The 22,033-nt window shown below is 38.6% G+C and overlaps 1 protein-coding gene across 2 annotated transcripts in view; it reads right to left on the bottom strand.

The window, feature by feature from the left end:
- Window positions 1-22,033, bottom strand: part of STARD13 (StAR related lipid transfer domain containing 13) — a 505,433-nt gene that overhangs the window by 441,779 nt on the left and 41,621 nt on the right. The gene's annotated exons all lie outside the window — the stretch shown is intronic.

Raw genomic sequence — 22,033 nt, 5'->3', positions numbered from 1 at the left:
ACTCATCTTCAGTTTGAGGTTCAAGGATCATTGCCTTCTAATGTACTTCCTGGTAAACATTTCATTCATTCATTCATTTATTCTTCACTCACCCACTTTCTCACTCACTTATTTACCCCTTCATTTAACCCACAGGCTGGCTTCTTCACCCAGCAATTTATGGAGCACCTACAGTAAGTCAGGTACTGGTGAACCAGGATTCATGAGGCAGTTCAATGCAAGAGACAGACACCCATAACATCTTAAATAAAAACAAGCTTTCAGATGATTCTCTTTCCCTGCTAATTTCTGAACTAGATCTGGTACCTTGTTTAATTTTCTGACCAACCATTCATAACCCAGTATCACTATGCAGTTTGGGAAAAAATAATTTTATGTCCTCAAAGCATTTTGGAGGGGGCATTAAACATATCTAGTCCCAAAGATGCTTTGAGGACCTACTATTTTTTTTTCCAGACCACAGTTTTTTTAAAAAGGTCCTTGGCACTTGTATAACAGAGCAATATTATGGAAAATAGTCCTTTAATACTTTTGTGTTCATTTCATTTTTAAGACATGCCTGATTCCTATCAATAGCATCCTCCTCCAAGAGCTTTCTGCTTGCTCTGGTCTCGGTTGCCATAGAGCTCAAGAGGTTCATCTGCCCCTGCAAGGCAAGGGCAGATGAATTAGTCAGAATCCGCATCTCAGAGAACTCTACCTGTCATTCACTGCATCCATCCACTCTAACTTCTGGGTGTAAGGTCCAGCTAATAGTACCTGAAGTGATATTGTAGACTACCAAAGAAAATTCTCACTGTTGGAACTTTATAATATTAGGAAAGAAATGCCAGTTTGAGAACTAATTTTCCATTAAAAAATGCTTATTTGCCTGTGTTATATGCATGTATCAGTGGATGAGATTGTATGACCTCTATTAGAATATAAGTTCTTGCAGGGCAGGAGTCTTGTGTTTTTCCATATGTAGTGCTCAGTAAGGTTTTACACAGTGTGCTCAGAATGGTTTTATAAATTGAAACAATGTCTATGACAACATAAGCTAGGCATGATGGAAGGGAAAGGCATTAATATTTCTGAGTCTCATTTCACTACTGTCATCAGGACAAATTTAACAATTATTTCTCAGAAAAAAATAATCTATTTGATATCCCACTATAATCATATTCTTTGAGAAAAATGATTCTGCTCATTTTTCAGGAGCTACACATGGCTGTGTATTTGAGGAGCTCCCTGTAGCCAGGCTTCATATGACAGTCATTAATCCAGTGATGACTTTGGAACAGGAAAAAATTAATTTCTTGCCCTGAGATAGATGGAAAAAGAAGAGAAACATAAAAATCTATTATTTGGACAGATTTAAGCTCTGACCTACTCAAGAAAGCTAATGCAATAGTGATGTTCATTCCTTAATTAAAATTCTTTCAGCGTGCATTTTATATTAATCATGTATTTTATATTCATATTATGCATTAGGCTTGGATGTCCATATTACTAACACTGATAATTAAAGATCTGCCAGAAGCCTGCTTTTTAGCAACATGGTTTAGAATCATAGGAAGCCAATATCTGGCATATAATTTGTTATCTATGCTGAAGATTTTTACCTCACTCAAATTTAATCAGAATTAGTTCACTTTATTTTAGTTAAAAAGCAATGAAGCCAAATGGTTTGAGACTAGTGGACAGATTTTAAAAATTCAGCTTTAAAAGATTCTTTTTTTAGTTATTCAAGCATATAAATCAAATCATCTTTGGTATTCAAAATATGAAAATAATTATTAAAATTTGTACCAGTTTTCAAGCTATTGTTTTATACCCTATATGTTTAATTCAATTTTTTTTTGCTATGATTTATCACCAAATCCAAAAGGTTTATTTCAGATCTGAGATCAGAAGGGAGTCATAAGATGATTAGAAAGAAATATCATGTGGCTTAGTAGACTGATGATGGGATAGAACCCTAAGGGTTCATGCCCTTGCCAGGGATTAACTATTTACAGGAAATGGGAGACCCCAGGCATCAGAGGTGCAATTGTGATCCCTGATAATCCAACACTTTGGAACAAGAATGTCTTTTGAGGACTTAAAAGAATCATTTTATAAGGAGAGCAAAAAATAAATACTTTGTTTAAGATCATAGGGCTTGTTAATAGCTAGCTCCTAATTCCATCCCAGGCCACCTTTTTGGCACCAGGGTATGCTGAGAACTTGAGAAAATCGAATGCATTGAAAAAGTTTTGTTTGTTGAGAAAATTTTTGACAAAATTCAACAGATGCTTATTGAGTACTTTCTACAAAGTGGAACTAATACAGCCCTAACACTGAACCCTTTCAAAAAGTTCTGCCCTGTATATGGACTGGAGTGTATTGGAAAGAGAAGAACTAGATTGGGAATGGTTGAGCTCAGAACATTATCAGGAGAAAATGGAACGCCAGAGGGACTACGGAATGGTGCCAGGCAGCTGATAGAGGAATGGGAAGATTCCTGAGATGCTTGGAAGCACAAGGGGTCAACATTCCACGGCTGAGGATCTGCTTGTGTGTCTGTAAACCATGACAAGGACGTTCACCAAATTGTGGAGTGGAGGATGTTAACTTTCCTTAAACTCTCAAGACCTAATCTCAGCTTTTCCACTCCCTCTGCACCCAGGGCTTACCTGTTGGCTCAGACAGTAAAGAGCCTGCCTACAGTGTGGGAGACCCTGGTTCCATCCTGGGTTGGGAAGATCCCCTGGAGAAGGAAATGGTAACCCACTCTGGTCGTCTTGCCTGGAAAATCCCATGGATGGAGGAGCCTGGCAGGCTACAGTCTGTGGGGTCTCAAAGAGTCAGACATGACTGAGTGAGTGACTTCCCTTTCACTTTCACTGCACCCACAACCTCTGAACTCTCTCCTCTGGAATAATAAGACCCACATGACTTCCAAGTGAAGATTCAGCCCCATTCCAGTCTTGCTTAAGTCAGGAAAGGATTTAAGAAGCCAAGTTCAATTCCAAGGGGCCACAACATAAGTTACTACATTCTCTGAACTTGAGCTCCAAATACTAATAACAATTTTTTTTTTTTCTTATTCCAAGACTACCCTCTCTTAAACTGCCTCCCAACCCCCACTGTGTGTCTCAGTCTCTGGATTGAATTCCTGTGTCAGATACACTTGCCCAGCACGTCTCATCTCTCTAGAGATGGGATCAGTTCCTTTCTCCCTTATCCAGGACTAACAGAATCCCTGAAGGTGGTGATTGCCTGGGCTCTTCAGGTAGCAGCTGCTTCCCTAATTTCTGTGATGTCTTTCTATCCAACTTTGAAGATACCCACTATGTTCTGAGCCTTGCATGGGTTTTAGGTTCAACAAAACCTACCTACCAAGTTCTATGAGAGGTCTTGTTTGAAGTACTGATTCTGCCAAGGCTCTTTCCACCGTAATTAATTATCTCATTTCTGGTTACATAACAAGATCCAAAAAAAGGTAAAATAACCTCTAGGGTATAATTTGCTTAAACAGTAAAATTTAGTTTGTTTTCCAACAGACCTTACTAAAATGTTAGGGTTACTTTTTAAATAATTTATTTTAAAATTTTGGTAAAATATAAATAAAATCCAAAATCACTGCAGATGGTGACTGAAGCCATGAAATTAAAAGACACTTGGAAGGAAAGTTATGAACAACCTAGACAGCATACTAAAAAGCAGAGACTTTACTTTGCCAACAAAGGTCCATCTAGTCAAGGCTATGGTTTATCCAGTAGTCATGTATGGATGTGAGAGTTGGACTATAAAGAGAGCTGAGTGTCAAAGAATTGATGCTTTTGAAGTGTGGAGTTGGAGAAGACTCTTGAGAGTCCCTTGGACTGCAAGGAGATCCAACCAGTCCATCCTAAAGGAGATCAGTCCTAGATGTTCTTTGGTAGGTCTGATGTTGAAGCTGCAACTCCAATACTTTGGCCACCTGATGCAAAGAGCTGACTCATTTGAAAAGACCTTGATGCTTGGAAAGATTGAGGGCAGGAGAAGAAGGGGATGACAGAGGATGAGATGGTTGGATGGCATCACTGACTCAATGGACATGAGTTTGAGTAAACTCCGGGAGTTGGCGATGGACAGGGAAACCTGGCATGCTGCGGTTCATGGGATCACAAAGAGTCAGACACGACTGAGCGACTGAACTGAACTGAAAATAAAATTCAGGGATTCCCTGGAGGCTCGCATGGTGAAGAGTTGGTCTGCAATGTGGGAGGCAATGTGGCAGACCCGGGTTTGATCCCTGGGTTGGGAAGATCCCCTGGAGAAGGAAATGGTAACCCACTCCAGGGTTCTTGCCTGAAAAAGCCCATGGTTGGAGGAGCCTCGCAGGCTACAGATAATTAAATGAGATAATTATCTCATTTCTGGTTACATCATGAGATCCCACAAAAGGTAAAATAACCTCTGGAGTATAATTTGCTTAAACAGTAAAATTCAGTTTTCCAGCAGACCTTGCTAAAATATTAGGATTATTTTTAAATTATTTAATTTTTAAATTGTGATAAAATTTAATATTTTAACCATTTTAAGTGTCTAGTTTAGTGGTACTACATACATTAATATTGTTGTGCAACCATCACCAGCATCCACCTACAAAACTTATCTTCCCAAACTGAAATTCCATACCCATTAAACACTAACTCCCCCAGCCCCTGGCAACCACCATTCTACTCTCAGTCTCTATGAATTTGACTGCTCTATGAGTCCCATATGAGTGGAATCACATAGTGTTTTTCTATATATGACTGACTTAGTTCACTTAACATGTCTGTAATCCATGTTGTAAAAGGTAACTAAATTTCCTTCCTTAGTAAAGATGAACAATATTTCATTACATGTATATATAGTCCATATTTTGTTTATCCATTCATCTGTTGGTGGTCACTTGGGTTGCTTCTACATTTTTGCTGTTGTGTGTGATGTTGCTAGGAATATGGGTGTACAAATGTGTGTCAAAGTGCATGCTTTCAGTTTTTTTGAGTGTATACCCAGAAATGAAGTTGCTAGATTGTATGGTGATTCTATGCTTAATTTTTTGAGGAACCTTCATATTATTCTAGAATTACTTTAAAAATCTGACATTGAGTAGGAACATCTTGCCACTGTCTCCTTTTTATATTAGCATATATGTATAAATATATGTGTATATATATATATAATAAAATCTTCAATAAACATAAATGAGATGTGCATATATAGATGAACTCTAAACAAATGACTTAATGTGTGTCCTAAAGAACAGATTCACTCAGGGGAGCTAAATACCAATTAAAGCTTATTGCAAAATAATAACACAGTGATTTGGAAAAGTTTTGTTGTGTCAGCGTGACACAGATTTTAGCAATTATGGAGTGTCCAGATTTAAATCCCAGTGATTTAATCATACCCTAAAATACTCTCCTTACAAATTTTTGCAAGACAACTCTATTAAAACCAACAAACACAGCTTCTAACTGGGTTTCTACAAATCATGTTGAAACTTAAGTGTTAGAACAGCCAATTCTTTATTCATGTGCTCTTTAGATTGTATTTCTCTCTGGGATTTGTAACCTGAGTTTGAAATCAGATGCTCTTCCAAGTACTACCAAATTGACTCAAGTGCAGGGACCATCAGCAAATCATATGTGAATTGATAGTGTGTTCTAAGCTATGATTTATTAAGTTGATGGCTACTGTCATTATTAGGGGTTGCCTGAACATGGAAACAGCATATATTTGTCATAGTAATTGAAAAGTTATATTTGTTTCAATCATCTTGTTTTAAAGGCTAACCGTTGGTCTCTTCATCATGGTTTATGTCATGAACCCACACAGTGATATAAATGGCATATATGTCATTATTAACCATTGCTGTACTCCTGTGTTTCTATATATTGATTAAGAGAATTATCGAGACTCTTCCCATTTAGTCACACTATCTTTACTCCACTATGTGGTGGGTAGAACAGTAGGCATTGCTGAAATGTAGATAAATAAGATTTGATCCTTGCCTTCAAGAAGCTCAAACTCTAATCTGAAATTGGATTAATGTTAATGGCTATTAGTTGGTAGATTTAAACTGTGACATGTCTTACTGACAGAAAAATAAATGAGTGAATACTGCTGTTTATTCTACAACTTTTCCTCAATAATGTGCCTATTAGTCATGACGTTTTTACCACTGAAACCCAGTCTCTAGGGCACTCCTCACATGGCCATTAAGGAGCCCTTGATCTTTTCTCCCTGGATTGACATCAGTGTTTTTGTTGTTGTTGTTGTTGTTTTGTTTTCTGAAAACATCAGTTATTTTATTAAAGTTCTGCCCAGTTGGAAATGCACAGCTATCTCTGCTCCCACTTCTTCAGTGAGGAAGTGAGGAGTCTCAATTTCTTCCTGCTAAGCTCTTTCTTCTACTGCCAGAGATTTTCTACCTATAACCCACTCACACAGCTTCCTTTGAACTTAGTCCTCCCTAGAACTATCACATAGAAAAACATGGTTTGATGCATGTCAAATTTCCTTAGGAACTTTTGATTTTAGGATAGAAACAAAAGGATAAAGGGAAGAAGTCCAAATTTTATATCAAGCTCTATCCACAAATGTCTCTGAAGGAAAATCTCATAGCTGTGCCCTTAGGCTCCTAGTCAAACTCAAATGATTTTAGCTCATTTTTTAAAAATGTCTTTTTGTTCATTCATCTAACCCACTAAAACTGTATTATATTATAATGATTTGCTTATGTATTTATCACCCCTGGTTAAAACAAGGTCCTCAGGTATAGAAATAATGCTGCTATCATATAATGTGAGAGAAGAAATCACAACTTTTTCATATTTTTCATCAGTAATGTCTCCTCCTTTTTTTGATATAAACATAACTGATGTTTTTTCAGTCTTATGTAAAGAATGAGTAAAGACATTTTCAAAAAAACTTGGCCAGTTTTTTAATTGACCTAAAACATATAATCTAAGTTTAAAAAAAAACTTCACCAGAATTGCAAACATAGCTTTATAACAAATCTCTTAGCTCCAAAATTTCTTTCTTAAAATTCTAGATAGAGATTTTGGAGGTGCCATCAGTCAGGTGATGGGTCTCTTTCATCTTTGGGTCGTTGACTTGTAAATCCATGCCAAGAAAGCAGTAACCCTCCTTAATGTTTCCTGAGTGATTCATGATCATAAGAAATCTGGATCTCAAGAGCTTTCTTTCCCTTATAACAAGCTAAGGAAATATTCACAAACTGTCATGATGTAAGAAAGTTTCTGGCAGTCATATCTGCAAGGAGGGAGTTTCAAAACGTGGAAACTTCAGACAAACATCATCCAGTTGTTTTTCTTTCAGCTTCGCTTGAGAAACAGCCCTGTCTTTGGTCCTCTTGTGCTTGTTTTTATTTCAGACATCCTGACCTATATTAAGTGTATGTTTTGCTCTCATTAATTTATTTGAAGGGGCTTCCCAGGTGGCGCAGTGGTAAAGAATCCACCTGTCAGTGCAGAAGATGCAAGAGATGTGGGTTTGATCCCTGGGTTGGGAAGTTGCCCTGGAGTAGGAAATGGCAACCTACTCCAGTATTCTTGACTGGAAAATTCCTTACAGCCTGGCAGGCTACAGTCCATGGAGTCACAAAGAGTTGGACACAACTAAAACACACACACACACACACTATTTGAAAAGCAGCAATTAAGGAAACATTGCATGTCAGCCTTGAAACATTTCACATGTTCAGTGAACTCCTCCTGCAATGATTACACTCATAACACTGGAACTAGACCCTTTCCTTTAAGAAGCCCAAAAGCTTCCAAAGAAAAACACCTTGAACTCTTTTCTTTAGCTTGGTAATCAGGTGCAAAGTTTGAGAATTTCAGCAACACTCTTAAGAAAGATCCCTACCCTTTTTTTTCTTTTATATACACTTCTCTATTTTCATTAGTTACTTAATAACCTTGTTCATCAGTTTCCTTATTAATAAGTAAAATCTGCATTCCTGGAAGCTCAGATGAAGATAATTGGCTGTACCCTCCTCATTAAGCCTTTGGAAGACACCGTGGACAAATGATCTTAAATTACTGTGCCTTGCCAACTGAACATTTCCTATAAGCAGGTCTTTTTATGGAGGAGTTTTTATCAAAAACATCATTCTAAAAAGACAGTGCACAGTGCCTGCTGAACTAGCAATGAGAGAGAGACAGACACAGAAAACCACTGAGAGAGAGAGAGAGACTCATCTTTTAAACAGAATACCAACTAATAAATGTGAAAGAAATGGATAGAACTAAGAAAATCACCATTTTGCAACTGTCAATACATGATTCTGGCAAGATCAGGATCAGCAATAGATGCTAAAAATCATCAGCTTAAAAGTTAATGTGGAACTAAATCACGTAATCTCAAAGTTTCACAATTAACACTACTTAAAAATACCACAAATGAAAAATGTACCTTTATAATGAAGAGTTTAACCACCATCTTAACTAGATGATCAAACAGACTTACCAGTAGGGAAACCACTTGATTTTTCACCTGATTTTGTTTAATGTGATATAATAAATATATAAGATCACATGTAATTTTCTTGGTAAAATGTGTAGCCTATATCATTTCATAAAGAAATAATATACAAATTTAGGATGTGGCACTTTCCAGAAAATACTATTCTGGACATAGAAAAAGTCAGTGTCGTGAGAAACAGACTAGAGATAGGACTACTAGAGATAAAAGTGATCAAAAAGACCAAACCAAAAAAAAAGGAAGATAAAAAAACAAATGTATAGTGCAGATCTTAATTGGATCCAATATGTTAAACATCTGTGAAAGAGTATTAAGATGATTGGAGAAATTTAGGAGACACAGACATAAATAACAGACTTTTAGACACAGTAGGGGAAGGAGAGGGTGGGATTACTTGAGAGAATAGCATTGAATCCTATACATTACATTACGTAAAATAAATAGCCAGTGGGAATTTTCTATATGACACAGGAAACCCAAAGCTGGTGCTCTGTGACAACCTATTGGCTTAAAAGTGGGATGGGGAGGGTGGCTCAAAAGGGAGGGGACAGATTCATGTTGATGCATGGCAGAAACAATGACAATATTGTAAAGTAATTATCCTCTAATTAAAAAGACAACTGGAGAAATTTAAATATAGGCTGTATTAGATGATAGTCAATTTACTTAATTTTCATGGGTAGTTAATAGCATTTTGGGTGTAATAATATATATTATAAGATATATAATATAAAGTATTTGTGAGTTGCTCTTTCTCAAGTAACTAAATATTGTTGTTGTTTAGTTGCAAAGTCATGTCTGACTCTTTGCAACCTCATGGACTGTAGCCCTCCAGGCTCCTTGGTCCATGGGATTTTTCATGCAAGAATATTGTAGTGGGTTGTCATTTCCTTGCTTCCATGATGGATCAGAGGTTAAAGTGCCAGCCTGCAATGCAGGAGACCCAGGTTCAATCCCTGGGTTGGGAAGATCCCCTGGAGAAGGAAATGGCAACCCACTCCAGTATTCTTGCCTGGAGAATCCCATGGACAGAGAAGCCTGGTGGGCTACAGTCCATGGGGTCACAAAGAGTCGGACACAACTGAGCGACTTCACTTAACTTACTTACTTACTTCTTCAGTGGATATTCCCAACCCAGGGATTGAACTTTCGTCTCCTGCTTGGAACGTGGATTCTTTACCTCGAGCCACTGGGGAAGCCCAAATAACTAAATAGTTCAGCCTAAAAATGCATATACACATACATACAAAAAAAGCAAATGGATAAAATGTTAATTTGTGAATCTAGGTGAAGTCTATTTGCTATTCATAATCTATTTTTGCTCTAGGCTTAAATTTTTCTGAAGTGAAAACTAGGGAGAAACAAGGAAATTATAAATAAACCCTTCACCAAATCATTATAATAAGTTAATACTGTAATAAAAATTATAAATCAGCCTTTTAAAAAACTATTTTTCCCCTGGATCTTCCATATAACAGGGCTGAGAACTTAAATGAATTCCTTAACCTCTGAGTGAATTTTTCCAAATTATAAAATGGAGACATGATGCTCATTTAAAAAAAAAAAAAGAATAAAGAAACCAATGCTATCGCTCAACTTGTGTTTGAATATTTCCTCCATGTACTATGTTATTGAAAGAAGAAAATGCTCCTATTATTATCATTCTCCTCTCATTTATTTCCTTTCTCAAATAAAATGGGTCACAAAAAGAAAAAAAAAAAAGTCACTAGCACCTTTCAGTAAAATGGAAATTCTACTCTTGTCTTTTAGTAGATGATTCTCATGTGGCAGCTCAGGAGATAGTGGAAGATTGAGGGTAAAGAAACTGGAAAATTATTGTTGCCCTGAAGATCACTTCTATTTGTTGCATCATAATAAAGAGTAAGGATTAAACTCAATTAACCATCTTTTCCCATGTTTGAAAGGATGTTTTTTACTCTTGTAGCTAGTGGACCTTGATTTCTGTTGCTAGGAAACTTGGATGACTCTTTAGTCCTCATGGAAATTGTACTTAATGTAATCACTTTGGCTGAGTATTGGCTGTTGGCTAGATGCCAGCTCAAGGAAAGTTCACCTCAAATCCTTGCAAGGTAGACTAGTAGTGGAAGCTGTGCTAGCCCTAGGGGGCATGGTGGAAGTGCTTCAGGGGCTTCCTGGGGGTGGGCAAGAGTGGGGCAAGGGCACTACCACTTTCTTCTTCAACGGAATTATTCCACTTTGATCCGTTTCAGTGTTAGACTCCATTTGAAGAAAGTGCTTTATTGGAAGAGAGAGCAAATTTATCTATAAAAAAAAGCCCTGACCTAATTTACGAAAAAAGAATTTGAATCCCTGAGAAGTGACTTGCCCAAAGTTGCACAGCTCATAAACACCAAGGCTGTGGATTAAGCTGCTGCTTCTGACTAAATTGCTTTCCATTATCTCACACTTCCTGTTACTAGGACTGAATACACAATATAGCCACACATACAATAGCAGTGTTTAAAGATGATATGAGATATCATGAACAATGATCCATGGTAATGGATTTGTGAAGTTTGACAAATGGATGATTTTGTAAAACAGTGCTAGCACAATATAGTCAGCTAACCAGTCAGTGAGGTATTTGTTACCAGCCTGCAATGAAGTAAGCACACAGAAATTGAGAGTATATGCTTAGACCCTAGAAAGTATTTTCTATATGGCTGCAACATACAAACACATAATTTTGTATTTCATGAAAGTTTTGGTCTGTGATGAATTAGAAAACCATAACTTAACAAAGTCAAGACTATGATCTTTCCAGTAGTCACATACATTTGTGAGAGCTGGACCATAAAGAAGGCAGAGTGCCAAAGAATTGATGCTTTTGAACGGTGGTGCTGGAGAAGACTCTTGAGAGTCCCTTGGACAGTAAGGAGATCAAATCAGTCAATCTTAAAGGAAGTCAACCCTGAATACTCGTTGGAAGGACTGATGCTAAAGCTGAAACTCCAATACTTTGGCCACCTGATGCAAAGAGTGGACTCATTGGAAAAGACCCTGATGCTGGGAAAGACTGAAGGCAGAAGGAGAAGAGGGTGACAGGATGAAATGGATGGATGGCATCACCAATGCAATGAACATGAACTTGGGCAAGCTCTGGGAGATGGTGAGGGACAGGGAAACCTGGTGTGCTGCAGTCCATGGGGTTGTGAAGAGTTGGACACAACTTGGCGACTGAACAACAACAACAACAATTTAACAAAACTGATGCAATGAGAAATAGAAAATCTAAACAGATCTATAGCCACTTATGAAAATGGATCAATGGATCAAAATCTAACTCCCTTAAAAATCCTCCAGTCTAAAATAGTTTATATGCATCTTCTGTCAAATTTCCACTGAATGAATCATATCTATTTTATATTGTATAAACTCTCCCAGAAATCAGAACAAGAAAAGTAACAACTCATTTTATGAAGTCAATGTAATCTCATGACTAAACTATCATGGACCCTTTATAAAAAGAGAACAATAGACTGATCTTACTCATGACCATAGATACAAAATTCTAAATAAAATATTAGGAAATTAAACATGTATTATGTAATATATGAAAATCCTACATATATTATGGTTAATTATTAAAATTTGAAATTATATTGACGTGTTACAGCATTAACAGATACAAGGTAAAAGTAATAAATGATTACTTTGATGGAAGAGAAGGAATTGCAGAAAAAACAAAACAAAAAAAGAAAAAATATTACGAACCCATTACAAGTTATTTTCTTTACATCAGCATTAAAAATAAAAGCATGCTCTAAAACAAGAAAGGAGAAAGTTTTCCAGCTATCATTGTTTCTTTTCTGTTGGCACAAACTGAAGGTGGGGGAGGGAACACAGCTATACTAATTAGAAAGGCATAACAAAACTTTCAGCGTTGATATGATTGTCCACACAGAATAGTCTGAAACTTATACAAATTATTGGAACAAATAAGGAATTTTGGATTTTATCAAGATACTGTATAGAATATGAAAACATTTTCTTTACTATAAGTGAGCAACAAATAATTAAAATTGATAAGCTATCTAGAAATAAATCTTAACAGAAATGTTCATATTTATAAAGAAAACATTTGTGGAAGTTTATTGAAAGATATAAATGAAGACCTTGTTAAAATCCATGTTTTTGTGTATGAAAAGAAGATTATAAAGACATCAATTTTCTCCAAATTAATTCATAAATTCAATATAATTGCAGTCATATTCTCACCAGGATTTTCTGAAGAACTGGACAAGCTGATTTTGAAGCTTATAGAAGAGTAAAAGGTCAACAAAAGTCAGGAAAATCTGGAAGGAAGAAAAGTAGGGGAAGGAAAAAAAAGGAAGATAAAGATAAAAATTACTTATACTAAGACTTTTAACAAAACTATTGTAATTTTAAAAGTATAGTACTGGTTTAGAGATAGAAAAAGTGATCACTGAGAGCATGAAGACATTAAAAACATACCCTAGAATAAATTTGGGATATGACAGGCAATGTGGTAAATCAGTGGGAAAAGGGTAGAATTTTCAGCAAATAATGTGGGCCAATTGATTACGTGTGGAAAAAAATAACATTAAACTACTTTTTTATGACATACAAATTCATATTCCCAAGTGGCTTAAAGACAAAAAAAAAATATATTAGGAAAAACATGGAAGATGTATATACTCAAAGACTTAGGTTCATGGGAGTAGAGGGTGTAATAAATATGTTAATAATTTAAAGAGAGAAAACAGAAGAAATTTCAGTATATAAACCTAGAGTTCTTTTTTTATAAAATCACAAAATACCAGTAAATTATAGAGAAAAAGATTAATACATCTAACTACTTTAGAAAACAAGTTTAAATTACATTAAAAGTTAAGAGAAACCATAAACAAAGTGAAAAGGAAAGTCACAGACTGGAAAAATCTATGGGAACCACATATAAACCCCAAATTTATAAAAAAATCTCTATAAGGAATTCCCTGGCTTTCCAGTAGTTAAGACTCCACCTTCCACTGCAGGGGAATGATGGGTTTGATCCCTGTTCAGGGAACTAAGGTGTCACATTCCAACTGGCATGACCAAATAAAATTTTTTTAGTAGGAATATAATTCTTGTAAATTCTTATAGTACTTCTTAATGCAAAATTAGAACTTAAACATTCAACTATTTAAAAAAAAAGAACTTCTACAATAACATAGTAGAAATGTAGCTAAGGGGCTTCCCAGGTGGCACTAGTGGTAAAGAATCTTGTAATAAAGCAGGAGACGTAGGAAATGGCAGTTGGATCCCTGGGTGGGCAAGATGCCCTGGAGGAGAGCATGGCAACCCACTCCAGTATTCTTGCCTAGAGAATCCCATGGACAGAGGAGCCTATTGGGCTACAGTCCATAGGGTCACATAGAGTCAGACGTGACTGAAGCAATTTAGCACATAGGCAGTGTAGCTAAAAGCTTATGAAGAGGCAGTTTAAAGCAAGAAATACACATGAGCAATTGTATATGAAAAATGAAAATACACTCAACTTCATTAGTTGAGCTCAAGTTTACTGCTACTGCTACTGCTAAGTTGCTTCAGTCGTGTCCGACTCTGTGTGACCCCATAGGCAACAGCCCACCAGGCTCTGCCATCCCTGAGATTCTCCAGGCAAGAACACTGGAGTGGGTTGCCATTTCCTTCTCCAGTGCATGAAAGTGAAAAGTGAAAGGGAAGTCGCTCAGTCATGTCCGACTCTTGGCGACCCCATGGACTGCAGCCTACCAGGCTCCTCTGTCCATGGGATTTTCCAAGCAAGAGTACTGGAGTGGGGTGCCATTGCCTTCTCCACTACAAGTTTACTAGTTACCAGGAAACTGAAAAATGAAACAGTGAGCTACCATTTGAGGCTATCAGATTAGCAAAACATAATCAATCTATTGGCATCAAGTTTTGGTAAATACATTACACATTTTTGGAGGGCTTGTAAATTAGTACAACCTCTTGGAAAACAATTCTGCTATCATTTGATTAAGTTAACTATGGTTCAGCAAATGTACTTCTAATTTATTGAGTGATTACTTAAATAAATACTAGATATACATGCTAGAATCAATGTACAGCAGGTTGATTGTATTCTTTGTGATAAAGTGGGAAAAATGCATGCCCTTGAATAGAAGGCTAGATTTATTTTTTTAATTTGAAGGAATATTAAATAATCTTAAGGCTAAATTTACCAGTACTTGGAATAATAAACTTCAGAAACATTAGTTTCAGTGCAAAAGTTAATCTTAAAAGATAACTGTATTATTCATGTAAGTTTAAAAAACACAAGATCATTTTTATATAAAGTTTTATGAATAAAAACATATGTGATAAAAGTCCTAAAAACCACGTGGGAACAATCCATGTCAACTTCAGGTGGTACCTCCTAGGTAGGAAAGGATGAAGATGGAGACTTACTGTATCTTAAAATTATGTTTCTTTTAAAAAACAAAATGGAATAAAACAGATCTCTTTCAAATAATAGTAACATAGAAATCTTGGGTGATGAATACATGAGTGTCATATGATTCACTGTATAGTTTGGCTTTATTGTTCATTTGAAACAATTATTCATTTGATTTTGGTTCCTAAAAAGGAAGAAACAGGGAATGAAAAATCATTTACACTCAAGGACATAGCCCTCGTCAGTTCTGCTGAGCCTGGACTGAGCTCAGGTTTTTCACCAGAGGACCAGCCTGAGCCCGGCCACTGGCTGATGATGTCTGTCAGGAAGCTGCATGGAGAGGGCCTACTGAGGGGACCACTGCGCCCTCTGTCTCTGCCCCTGGCAGCTGAGCTCTGCCTTTCTCCTCTGGGGAGCTCTGGAAGGCCTGATATCAGAGTGAGTGAGAGGACACGGTGGTGGCACAAAGGTTCGTGGCCAGATACCAGGACACACAGGAAGTTACAAGAGAAAAGCATTCTGTTTCAGCTCCACCCATTGACCTTTGGTGGGTGAGGTTTCAGTGAAACTGCAACATCTTCTGAATGCTTGGAGGGAAGGCTTTATAACCTGGGGGTAAGACACAGCTTCTAAATACAATTGATGTGGCTTTCCTGCCTTCGTTCAGGCTATCCATTTTCCACCACATAATCTTTCCATTGTCCACACTGATTCCTGTTTGCTTTGGCAGGGTTAACTGCTTTCAGGCCTCCTCCATGCTGAAGGCTCCTCATCCTCCACTGTGCAGGGGTTACTGAAGCAAGAGCAAGCTTTCCCTCACTCCCTGGAACAGGAGCCAAGTGTGACACAAATTGTGAAACTTGTTTCTGGTTACCAGGAAAACTTAAAGAAATCCTAATCAAGCAAAAAGTTGACAAAAAGCTTTCCAACGTTTGAACAAAAAAGGTATTTTTCAGGTCTTAGATTTATGGAAGTCAGTTCTCCAAACCCAGCCAGACTTTCAAACCTCCTATTCTTCGCACTATGTTATTTAAATACACTGTAAATACCCTCCGTTGCTCTAATACCAGGTCCATATTGTGCAAGACTACCATGGTCTGAAGACCTTGTTGAAAAAATTTGAAAGAGGCAGAAGTTCCGTTTCTGGCGCATAAACTTGAATCAGGACTAGGGTAAGAGTGCCAAAGAAGTCCACACTCTGACAGCTAGACAAGCAGGCCATTTATTTGGAAAGACTTTGAATCCCTTCCCAGAGCAAAATGCAGCCCTTTATACTCAGCAGGCTTGGAATAAAATCGTCTTAACTGACTCGATCAGTGTCCTGAATTTTAGGTTGTAGGAAAATGCATCTGATAACTTGGAAATGGAGAAAGGGTGGAAAACTAGGTCCTGAAAAGATGATTTCCTCATGGGGGTTCCTGCCATGATATTTTCTAACTTGTGTGTTGGGTGAGGATTTATATTGTTTGTTGAAAGTACTATCTCTGTGACAACCCGAAGTCTGGGAGGAAAACATAAAAGGAATGAAGAAAAAATGGAAAATATGATGCCTCCTAATAAAATTTATAAAACCCACATGCATCAGTCAAACAACCAGATTTACTGAATAAATATTGTATGTCAGGTCCTGTAAATATATATGACCAAACTAAATATGATGAAGACACAGTCCTTTTCTTTAAAGAGTTGCGGGGGGCGGGGAGTGGAGGTGCAGGCTAGATGATAAAGGAATAGTGATGATCCAATACGTGTGTGCCCCAACAGTGGTGGTGAAGACACTTACTTGGCTTTCCTTTGGCAGAAACTTGCAACAACAACAAAAAGGCACAAATTTTGTATGTGAATAATACCTTCCTATGTGTACCCTTGTTCAGTGTATAACCGGAATAGTTTGACATGGTGATCCAGCACTACAAGATGGAAAAGAAGCTAAATCAGAGGAAATCAGGCACAGCTTCTCTTGAAATGCCCCTGCACCAACCAAGCCTTGGTACTTGAATTCAGAGACCAGATCATCCTTTAAAACTTCTCCATGGAGCATCACTCCAGGGAGCCCATTTTCTTATTCTCCTATCAAGCCCTTCCTAGAGGGGCTTCCCAGGTGGCACTAGTGGTAAAGAACCTGACTGCCAATGCAGGAGACATAAGAGAGGTGGATTCGATCCCTGGGTTGGGAAGATCCCCCAGAGGAGGGCATTGGCAACCCACTCCAGTATTCTTGCCTGGAGAATCCCGTGGACAGAGGAGCCTGGTGGGAAGCATATTGTACACTATGGCCATCAAACAAACCTATACACGTCTTAATTCAAATGTCTCATTTAAGTTCTCTCTTAAAGAGCTCTTGGGCTGGGAGAACCCCAAACTCCTGGGGGCTGGACTTCTAAGAAATCTGAGAGACCCAGCATGGTCCTAATTTCACAGCAGCCCTGTCAGGACCTACAGGATCATCTGGACCTACCCCCAGTTAATCTGTCATGCAAATTTACTGCTTTCAGTTAATAAATGCCTAATAACTTCTCTTTCAATCATTCCCCCTCCCACCCCGCCAAGCCTGCCCCGGTCTGAAATAACTCTTCTGGGTGACTTGAAAGTTCAAGTTGAGGCATTGAATCAGAATGAATCCTTTCTCCTTTCTCAGAGTTTTGTTGAAATGAATGAACTCTGCTACAAAGATAGATGGAAATAGTCCCAAGCAGCAAATAAGAACACATCACATTTATAGCTTCCAAATTATTTTCATATGTATCAATATTTACAACTGTGACAGGTCAGTATTATTCTGTATATTTTTGTGGGTAAAGAGGCTGCAGCTCTGAGAGAGAAGTCCAAACTTGCACAAGTAGTATGCGTTGACATGGGACTTGCAACAGACTCCTCTGCTTTAAGTCTCATCTCTCTCTACAAGTGCTGGCTATGTCTCTAGTCCAGAGAGGAAAACAGCATGACTTATGTCACAGCAGTTGTGCAAACAGAGTTGTGGGCACAGGGGGAGAGGGATATATGTCCCAGAAGGCAAAGTGAGGTGGGGTTGCAGAATGGGAAACCTAAGGGAGCACAGATGGTATTTCCACTGACAAGTTCAAGTGAAACGGCAAGTCAATATGAGGAATGGTCCTAGGACAGCCATATATGAGAAGGGAGAATTTCAGGTCTGGTTGGAAAATGTCAAGTGAGGAGTTCGGCACAGCTGGTCTAGATTCTGTGCAGCCTGCAGAGACGGGGAAGGAAGAATGAAGTAAGGGCAGTGGTCACAGGCCAGGCTGCTGAGTGCACCATGAGCTCAGTAGCACCGGGAGCCACAGGGGAGGGGCAGCTCAGATGTGGGCTTGGAAGGAGAGATGTTAATTTAAGAGCAGGGTAAAGAAGGGATTACTAGATGGGACAGAAGATACTTCCAGATACTGTCAGGGCCAGTTAAAAGAGGGGGGGGGGGGAGTCTCTCAGCAAGAGCTGCGACAGTGGCACTAGAAGGCAGTGAGTAGCATGCAATGACTCGAAATGCCCCCTATCTATTTTCTGAGGTTTTCAGTCAGTTTTCACTCAGTCGTGTCCAACTCTTTGCAACCCCATGGACTGCACCACACGAGGCTTCCCTGTCCATCACCAACTCCTGGAGCTTGTTCAAACTCATGTCCATTGAGTCAGTGAGGCCATCCAACCATCTCATCCTCCATCGTCCCTTTCTCCCCCTGCCTTCAATCTTTCGCAGCATCAGGGTCTTTTCCAAGGAGTCAGTTCTTTGCATCAGGTAGCCAAAGTATTGGAGTTTCAGGTTCAGCGTCAGTCCTTCCAGTGTATATTCAGGACTAATTTCCTTTAGGATCTGAGGTTTTAAATGCACGTAAACATATATATTGGCTTCCCTGGTGGGTCAGAGGTTAAAGCATCTGCCTGCAGTGTGGGAGACCTGGGTTCGATCCCTGGGTCGGGAAGATCCCCTGGAGAAGGAAATGGCAACCCACTCCAGTATTCTTGCCTGGAGAATCCCATGGACAGAGGAGCCTGTTGGGCTACAGTCCATGGGGTCACAAAGAGATGGACATGACTGAGCGATTTCAGGGGAAACATATATTAAGTAGTCCCTTAATTCTTTTTTAGTGGTGAATTCTATTTATCAGATATCCCTTCTTGTGGAAGCCAATTATATATATTTTTTAAAATAGCATATTAAAGCAGAGTTGCTCTGGCAACAGAGAGGTGCTTGGGAGCCCAAAGTACCAGCTTCCCTGGGTGCGCCCAGGCTTAGCTTGAAAATCACCTCTCAGGTGGAATTTAAGTGCTGCCTAAATGCACATTATCTCTTTGGACATATTGTCTCAGTTTTTGTTTCATTTTGTTTTTTGGAAAATTGAACTTAGATTATTTTATACTATCTGTGACTGATCATAACCAAATATTGCTCTGTAAGAGTTTTAAAATCTCAGGACTCAGGAAGATGCCTGGTCCCAATGAGGCAGATGTTGGTCTTAGCTGCATTTCCAGCCAGTCAGCCAGTCACACTTCTACATGCTAGGGTGCAGCAGTGATAGTTCACAGTCAGTCTCAAGGAGTTTATAAACTAGTGGGAAGACACATAATAAGTTCACAGGAGCACGTAAACACTTTTAGATATTATAATCAAGTACTGTGAAAAAAAATCAAAATGATATAATTGAGAACAAAAGAGACTGGGAAATCTGAAGAGATGGTGTTTGAACAGTGGTCTGAAAGACATAAAGGAGCAAGTCCTGTGTAGACCTGAGAGATGTGCATTTTCAACAGCAGGTCCAGCAGGTGCCAAGCCGAATCACTTGGTATGTTGAGTATCTCTGTGGCCTTACAAAGCCTTTGTGGCTGGATAGTGCCTAGGGAGTAGGAAACAAGTAGTATATGGGGTTCTCCTTTGGCAGGAGCAGAACAGTAGATCTTATTTCATTCTAAATATTCTAGGAAGCTGTTGGGGAATGAATATTCTGGTGTGCATTGTTACCCAGGCTGCTGGAAAATTCAGCAATGGACTTTGAAGGAACTAGAGTGGAAGGAGAGAAGCCAGTTTGGCAAGAGGATGCTGTAGTGGCCAGAAATTACTAGTCAACAGAACTGACTGGTGAATTTCAGTGGGACGTTATAAATCGAGAGTAATCCATAAGAACCCTGTGTTTTTTCTTAAGGAACTTGGTAGATGGTGGTGCCCTTTACAGAGTTCAAGAGGACCTGGGGTAGAAGTTGATTTAGCCTATGGCTATAGGTTGGAGAGTGTATAGGAATCAATAATTCTGCTTTGGCTCCTGAGTAGCAGAGATCCAAGAAGAGATGCTGAGGAGGCAGTTGGAGGCTAGGCTGGAGATACTGATTTTTAGACTTAAAAGATCAATCAATCAGTAGTACTATGAGTGTGGAAAAGTTGGCTTAAAACACAACATTCAGAAAACTAAGATCATGGCAACTGGTCCCATCACTTCATGGCAAAGAGATAGGTAAACAGTGGAAACAGTGACATACTTTATTTTGGGGGGCTCCAAAATCCCTGTAGATGGTGACTGCAGCCATGAAATTAAAATATGCTTGCTCCTTGGAAGAAAAGTTATGGCCAACCTAGACAGCTTATTAAAAAGCAGAGACATTACTTTGCCAACAAAGGTCCTACTAGTCAAAGCTATGGTTTTTTCAGTAGTCATGTATCGATGTGAGAGTTGGGCTATAAAGAAAGCTGAGTGCCAAAGAACTGATGCTTTTGAAGTGTGGTGTTGGAGAAGACTCAAGAATCCCTTGGACAGCAAAGAGATCTAACCGGTCAATCCTAAAGGAAATCAGTCCTGAATATTCATTGGAAGGAGTGATGCTGGCATTGAAACTTCAATACTTTGGCCACCTGATGTTAAGAACTGACTTATTTGGAAAGACTCTGATGCTGGGGAAGATTGAGGGCAGGAGGAGAAGGGGACAACAGAGGATGAGGTGGTTGGATGGCATCACCGACTCAATGGGCATGAGTTTCAGTAAACTCCAGGAGTTGGTGATGGACAGGGAAGCCTGGTGTGCTGCAGTCCATGGGGTTGCACATAGTTGGACACAACTGAGCGACTGAACTGAACTGAACTGATGAGTGCTTACTTTATGCTAGGCACCACTGGAAGAAACATACTTTCCATTGTCAGAAAAGTGCTTCTCCTGTTAGAACTGGTTCCTGGAATAGCACAGAGCTGATGCAGGCAGGACTTCACCTTTGGGCGGGATAGTATGATAGCACCCACCTGGTTTCTGAGAAGAGATTTTCCAGGGTAACCCTCTGGCATCCTTTGCAGAGTGCCAGGTCTTTGGCACAATTCTGATTTTAAAACCACCACAATCGGGCTTCTGTGAAACACAGTGCTGTGTAAATCTATGGTGTTAAGAGATATCATCTTGACATTTAGGTACTGTTCCAACAGCATCACATTGCACCCAAACAAAGATGTCTTTCAATGTGGTCTGTGTTAAACCTGAGATGGAAATAGCTGTGTGGGAAAACAAATTTCTCATGGGTTGCAAGTACTACTCAGACCAGTTAATACATACTGTGTATCTATGGAATCTCCAGGTGTTTAATTTCTTTGAACCAACACTTATTGCTGCCAGTCCTTAAATGAACCAGTTTAATGTTAACACTGTAGTACTATTCATTATTTATGTTATTTGTATTATTTATGTTGTGTTGTATTCTTTAACATTTCTAACTCCACAGAAGCAGCTGTGCCAAACATATTAAAAATACATTTCTTGCCAGAATTAGATTTACCTTTAAAAAAAGGAAGGCAGGATGACAAGAAAGAAAAGGAAGGAAGGAAGGGGAGGGAAAGAGGAGGTGAGAGAGAGAGGGAGGGAGGGAGGGATGGAGAGAGAGAGGACGGAAGGAAGGAAGGAAAGAAGAAACTCATTTAAAGGTGAGATCTATTGGGACAGGTAGTATGCTGGTGGTTTTAATAATCAGCACCAAAATATATTAGACAATGGAAACATTCTGGTCTTTCTTCTATATATCTATCATTCTTGGGATACCAGTCTCAGAAATCTAGACTAGGGAAGTTTTGAGAATTGTTCATATATCTATCCATCCACCTATTAAGTCACCAAAAAGGGAATATT

The sequence above is a fragment of the Ovis canadensis genome, chromosome 10 (genome assembly GCF_042477335.2).
Source record: "Ovis canadensis isolate MfBH-ARS-UI-01 breed Bighorn chromosome 10, ARS-UI_OviCan_v2, whole genome shotgun sequence".
NCBI classification, from domain to species: Eukaryota; Metazoa; Chordata; class Mammalia; order Artiodactyla; family Bovidae; genus Ovis; species Ovis canadensis.
The sequence above is the reverse complement of the archived record's forward strand: the minus strand, read 5'-3'. Positions and strand labels throughout refer to the sequence as shown.